Source organism: Octopus sinensis, linkage group LG18 (assembly GCF_006345805.1).
Source record: "Octopus sinensis linkage group LG18, ASM634580v1, whole genome shotgun sequence".
Classification (NCBI taxonomy): Eukaryota; Metazoa; Mollusca; class Cephalopoda; order Octopoda; family Octopodidae; genus Octopus; species Octopus sinensis.
In genome coordinates, this window is record NC_043014.1 from 35892702 (window position 1) to 35900201 (window position 7500).

The window sequence follows — 7500 nt, forward strand, 5'->3', positions numbered from 1 at the left end:
TGTAGGGAAGGATTTTTAATTGTTCTTTTTTTTGGTTTTGTTTGTCTCAGGTCTTCTATACTTAATTTAAGTGCCCGTTGGATTGCACTGTCTATTAGGGGCTGTGGATAGTTTCTGTTTGTGAGTGTGGTTCTAAGTTCCTGGAGACGTGTGTGTCGGGTGTTTGTGTCTGATATTATGGTGCAAATCCTTCTAGCTAGACGAAAAAGGGACATTTATTCTAGTGTGTCGTGGGTGGCATGAATCAAAGGGTAGGTCCTGTGTGGGAGTCTGTCGGTTTATAATAGATATCTGTCCCTATTTTGTTGCCGGTTTTCTTAATGAGGGTGTCTAAAAATGGTAATTCTTCTTCGTTATGATCCATCGTGATTGTATATTATATTTAATTCCATTTAATAGTATTTTAAATTCCTCAAGTTTCTCTATACTTTTATCCAGATGATGAAACACAGTCGTCGAGTATCTTTTCCAGTTGTTCTGGATATAGGTGGAGAAGGTGTTCCATATTTCTCGAGTGTTATCTGGTAGAGTATTTTCTCGAGGTATCCCATCACTAGGTTGGCAAAAGAAGCGCAGTACGCGTGCCCATCGCTGTTCCCGATCTTGTCGGTAGAAATTATTGTCAAAAATAAAGTAATTGTTTTCTAAAATAAATCTAAGTCCTTCTATTATGAGATCTTTGTTATGTGCGAGTTGGGAGTTCAAAGGAGTAGTTATTCAGCCAGAAGGTGATCGCTTCTATTCCTAGGTTTGAGGGATGTTAGAATAAAGTTTAACTACGTCGATGATACTAGAAGGGTTTTCTCATTGACTGTTTCAGGGAGGTGGTTGAGCATGTCTATATCGTCTCTTACGTAGCTTTTGATGTGTTTTAGGAAAGGTTTAAGAAGTGTGTCTAAGAAATTGCTGAGCGGTGAGTCTCACATGCTGGCCCTGCTGTTATCGGTCTAAGTTTAAGATCATTTGGTGAAGGGATTTTGATGAGTATATCGTATATGTTTTGCATGTTTCTCTAATTATTTGGCTTTTGTGAACTTTAGGGATACCATAGAACAAACTCGATTTGCACTTGAAGTTAGTGATGTATTCATACTCCTATTATATATATATTATAATATATATATCTATATATATATAAATATATATATATAAATTATATATATATATATATATATATATATATATATATATATAAGGCTTCGAATGATTTGTCTGTGTTCCGTGTTCGTCCCTTCCTGTATTTCACGTTCATTATATATAAAAACATTCATTCTTATATTATTGCGGCGTTACGTGCACCCCCCCGTTTGTTTGTCCAATTTTTAAACCCTGCACGACTTCTATACACACTGTCTTTTACTACCCGCCATTGCTTCTTCACCAAACTTTTTGGCGCCCTCCGATTCTTCCCCTCTCTTCCTCCCATCCTCCTCCCCTCTTCCTCCCATCCTCCTTAATCCCTTCTTTTTCCTTTTCTCTTGGTCACTGATTCTGTCCCCTGCCTTCCACCCTCTTTGATTCCCTCTCTCTCTGTCTCTCTTTCTCTCTCTCCTGCGACCTGCTGCTTCTTAAACCATTCTGTTGGCCTTCGTATCTCGACCAACATGTGTCCCGCTACCGAAACGGTAATTATTTCTACGCCAGCTATGTTGTTGTTGTGTTTTGTCTCATTTGGTCTAAAGTCGTATGACAACCACCGTTATATATGTTTTGTTTATTCATTACTGTTTTCAATTTCGTTTTCGTCTCTTGTATTCACATCCGTCTTGTGCGTTCACATTCCTGTCTTCTACCAGAAATCTAATGCTTACAGCTTAGTTTTTTTCTTGGGGCTGGCCGAGTTGGAGCAAATATCAGAATTGAACAGCCGAAATTTGCTATGATGATTCGGTGTCTGACTGAAGATTGAAGGCTTCGAATGATTTGTCTGTGTTCCGTGTTCGTCCCTTCCTGTATTTCACGTTCATTATATATAAAACATTCATTCTATATTATTGCGGTTACGTGCACCCCCCCGTTGTTTGTCCAATTTTAAACCCTGCACGACTTCTATACACACTGTCTTTCTACCCGCCATTGCTCTTTTCACCAAACTTTTTGGCGCCCTCCGATTCTTCCCCTCCTTCCTCCCATCCTCCTCCCCTCTTCCTCCCATCCTCCTTAATCCCTTCTTTTTCTTTTCTCTTGGTCACTGATTCTGTCCCCCTGCCTTCCCCCTCTTTGATTCCCTCTCTCTCTGTCTCTCTTTCTCTCTCTCCTGCGACCTGCTGCTTCTTAAACCATTCTGTTGGCCTTCGTATCTCGACCAACATGTGTCCCCGCTACCGAAACGGTAATTATTTCTACGCCAGCTATGTTGTTGTTGTGTTTTTGTCTCATTTGGTCTAAAGTCGTATGACAACCACCGTTATATATGTTCTGTTTATTCATTACTGTTTTCAATTTCGTTTTCGTCTCTTGTATTCACATCCGTCTTGTGCGTTCCACATTCCTTTCTCTACCAAGAAATCTAATGCTTACAGCTTAGTTTTTTTTTCTTGGGGCTGGCCGAGTTGGAGCAAATATCAGAATTGACAGCCGAAATTTTGCTATGATGATTCGGTGTCTGACTGAAGATTGAAGGCTTCGAATGATTTGTCTGTGTTCCGTGTTCGTCCCTTCCTGTATTTCACGTTCATTATATATAAAAACATTCATTCTTATATATATATATATATATATACGATGAGCTTCTTTCAGTTTCTGTCTACCAAATCCACTCACGAGGCTTTGGACGGTCCGAGGGTATAGCAGAAGGTATTTGCCCCTCAAGTGTCGCGCAGTGGGACTGAACCCGGAGCCATATGGTTGGGAAGCAAGCTTCTTACCACACAGCTACGTCTGCGGCAGCCATTATCGTCACAGCATAACAACCGGTAACTTAGAGAGTTGGCCAAAGAGAAACCGATAGAATAAACTCAATACTTTAAAAAATAAGTACTGAGGGCGATCTGTTCCACTTAATTCTTGAAGGCAATGCTCGAATATGGTTGCAGTCGAATGACTAGAACGAGTAAATGATAAAAGATAATATATTAACATACGACATTTTCCTGAATTTTTGTGTGTTTTTAATTTTCGTTTTAATTCAATGTCATCTTTTATCTCTTATTACCGTATATACTCGGGTATAAGACGCACTTTTTTCCCCCTGAAAGTTTCACCTAAAGATGGGGGCACGACTTATAAGCGCACCCTATAAAAAAAAATTTCAGGTATTTTCTAGGTACAAGCCACGTCTGAAGTTCCCACACTTGGAATAAACGAAAAGGATAAAATTTTACATTATGAACAACGGTTTCTAAACTGCATGGACTTAAAGGGATAAAAGTTGTTGTAGGTAATTTTCAGCTTACTGAAAGCTCGGTTACCGAACAACAACTATGTCGGGGCGATTCCTAATCAAACTTTGCTCTCCGACATAAAAAAGTCGCTGCGGCTTATAGTCGAGTATATACGGTGACCTTGTGACTTTGTTCTTTAACTTACTGTAAAACAAGCATTTCAGAAGTGTAAGAGAAGAATAAGGTATGCGAACAGTTTACGATTTATAAGATATCTTAACAGGGAAAGATTTTCAGTTCAGGTGGTTGTGTGATTGACAAGCTGTTTCTCAAGCATGTGGGCCCAGTCCTACTGCGTAGAGTCTAGGGCGAGTATCTTTTACTATATCTCCGGGCCGTCCAAATTCTAGTGAGTAGATTTGGTAGATGGAAATTGAAAGAAGATTGTCGTATACATAGACATATATGTGCGTGCGTGTGTGTGTGTGTGAGTGTGTATGTGTGTATTTGTGCGTGCGTGTATGTGTGTATGAGTGTGTGTGTGTTGTGTGTGTGTGTGAGTGTGTGTGTGTGTGTGTGTGTTATGTTTATCGCCCACCACTGCTTCACAACTGGTGTTTGTTTACGTTCCTGTAACATACCGGTCCGGTAAAAGAAACGATAGAAAAAGTGTCAGACTTTAAAAACAATAAATATAAAAGTACTGGGATCGATTTCTTCGACTGGACCCTGTGATTCCTATTTTACTTGGATAAACCCTATATTCATTCGTTGTTTAAAAAACTATTATATTTTTATAATTATTAAGTCGTCAAGTATGAAATTTGTAGTAAGGTATATGGTAAATTTTGACAGCTGCTCATTTTGCGCCATTATTATATTTTGACAATCTTTACTACTTTGTTAGAAAGCTGATACATATATTTCTTCATTCTAACTCATTTTGCACTTTATAAAGTATTTATAAATCGTTTTTTGCTATTTTTGTTTAGAGATAAGTCGGAAATTCGTACAGTTTTGAAATATGAGTTCTTTCTAGGAAATACAGCATCACAGACAGCTCGGAATATTAATGGAGCATTTCATTCTAATGTTATTACACAGCAGACAATATCAAATTGGTTTAGAAAATTTTGTTCTGGTAACTTTGACCTCATAAATGAGCAACGCGATTACCAGACTTAATAATTAAAAAAATATAATAGTTTTTTAAACAACGAATGAATATGAGGGCTCATCCGAGTAAAAAAATGGATAATGACGAACTGAAAGCCACCGTCTAGTCAGATCCATCTCAAAGTGCCCGTGAATTATCGTTGTTGTTTGGTGTTAGCAAGCAAACAATATTAGTTCACCTAGTTCAAATCGGTAAAGTGAAAAATTTGGATAAGTGGTCTACATGAACTCAATGAAAATCAGAAACAGCAACGTTTGGAAGCCTATGTTATGCTACTTTCTCGTCACAAAATTGAATTATTTTTTAATCGAATTGTAATATGTGATAAGAAATAGATCCAATACAACAACTGTAAACGTTCAGCACAATGGTTGGACAAAGACGAGCCACCAAAACACAATCCAAAAAGCAAAATTCATCAAAAGAAGCTGATGGTGTGTGTTTGGTGGTCTGGCGCAGTTGTGGTCCATTATGATTTCATTAAACCTGACTCATCAAGTACGGCTGTAGTATACTGTAGCCAACTGGACCAAATAATGCAGAAAATTACAAAAAAAAACAACCCCAGCCTAGATTAGTTAACAGATCCACTCCTATTTTATTGCAAGACAACGCCAAACCACACTTCGCAAAAATGACATTAGTGAAACTACAAGAGTTGGAGTTGGAAGTTCTCCATCATCCACCATACTCACCTGACCTTTCCCCCACTGACTACCACTTTTTTCTGAATTTGGATAACGTTTCGACAGGAAAAAAATTTAATTCCGACGATGTTGTAAAACAGGCCTTCCAAGATTTTATTGTCCGGGCTGGACAAGCTACCGCTGAAATGGCAAAAGTGTATTGACAATAAGGGTGTTGATGAATTATACTATTTCATTTTTACCTTTTTACAAATTTCATACTTGACGACGTAGTAGATATAGTTAGGAATTGTGTTAAAACCTGGTTAAAATAGTTTGTGCATTGTAGAAGTATAACTAATTCATTCTACATAAATTGTAACAACAATACCTTGTATGGACCCACAAGAGTCATACGGACTTTAGTTGAGAAGCGCTGGAGTAAACCCTTCGAGGAAATGCTCCACCATGACCGCAGCCCAATGACTGAGACAGGTCAAAGAAATAAATATATAGGCGTAGGCGTAGCTGTGTGATAAGAAGCTTGCCTCCCAATCACGTGGTTCCAGGTTCAGTCCCTCTGCGTGGCACCTTGACTATCACCTTGGGAAAGTGTCATCTATTATAGACTCGGGTCGACTAAAGCCTTGTGAGTGGATTTGGTAGGCGGAAACTGAAAGAAGCTCGTCGTATACGTGTGTGTGTATTTGTCTCTCCCCCCCCCCCCGCCGCCCCAGCACCGCTTGACGATCGGTGTTGGTGTGTTACGTACCCGTAACTTAGGGGTTCGACAAAAGAGACCGATAAAATAAGTACTAGGCTTAAAAACAAAGTTCTGAGGTCGATTTGTTCGGCTAAAATCCTTCACAGCGGTAATCCAGCATGGCCGCAGTCAAATGACTGAAACTCAAAAAAAAAAGAGAAATAAAAGCTATACTGCAAACTGTTATTTGGGAACAACCTAGGACAGACAGGCTGGTAGGAGTTTTGAGAGAAAGGGGGGTAGAAAAAGAGAGAGAGAGAGAGAGATACTAAGGGAGATACAGAGAGAGAGAGAGAGAAAGAACAAAGCGAGAGAAAGACAGACAAAAAGAGATAGACAGGAAGAAGTGGGAAGGTATAGCAATATATGTGGTGGCTATTTTCTATATGATAAAGCTTAGGGTTTAAGTCACGACCTATCTTTGTGAAAGTTACCTTTCATAAAGCTACCATTATGAAAGGTTGTATGTGTGTTTGTGTGTGTGTGTGTGTGTGTGTGTGTGTGTGTCTTCCTTTGTCATAACTACATACCTGTCTACCTACCTTCTTGGTGGTAATGGTGGCAGTGGTTGCTTTGACAACAGCAGCAGTAGTAGTAGCAGTAGTAGTAGCAGTAGCAGTAGTAGTAGTAGTAGTAGTAGTAGTAGTAGTAGTAGTAGTAGTAGAAGTAGTGGTGGTGGTGGTGGTGGTGCCGGCGGCGGTGGCAGCGGAAGTAGTAGTTGTAGTAGTAGTTGTAGTAGTAGTAGTAGTAGTAGTAGTTATGGTGATGGTATTGAGAGTGTGTGTGTGTGCATGTTGTGACAAGTATATCTGTGTTGTATTGACTCGGGTGAACATTTTTTTAAAAACTCTTCTCTCACCCCACTCCAGAACAAAATTCCTCTTCTTATCAGCTCCTTCACACACCCACCCGGTTCCACATCTGACCCTCTCGTTTTGTCTCACCTTTCCCCCTCTTACCTGCCTCTTTTCCCTCCTCCCCCTTTCTTTCTCTTTCTTTTATCTCTCTTTCGTCCTATCTACCTGTGTGTGTGTGTGTGTGTGTGTGTGTATACATTACTAATTCTTTAGAATTAGCTTTATTGTACACGTTTGACCTAAATAGTTAAGTAGATTGAGATTAGTAAACAATAAACAAACAAACAAGCCGGATTGATAGCGTGTGTGTGTGTGTGTGTCCGATTTATTACTTGTTTCAGCCGTTAGACTGCGGCTATGCTTGCTTACCGCCTTGAATTTTTGTTCAACGGACCGACCCAATATTTTTTCGAAGCCTGGTACTGATTCTATAGGTCTATTTTGCCGGTCAAACCGCTAAGTTTTCGGAACGTAAACGCACTGATACCGGTTGTCAAGCGATGGTGGGAAACAAACTCAGACACGCACACACACACACACACACATGCATGCATCATGGTCTCTACCATTCGGGGACGTAAACGCACTGATACCGGTTGTCAAGCGTTGGTGGGAAACAAACTCAGGCACACACACACACGCACACGCACACACACACACGCACACACACACATACACACATTCATGATGGTCTCTCCCATTCGGGGACGTAAACGCACTGATACCGGTTGTCAAGCGATGGTGGGAAACAAAC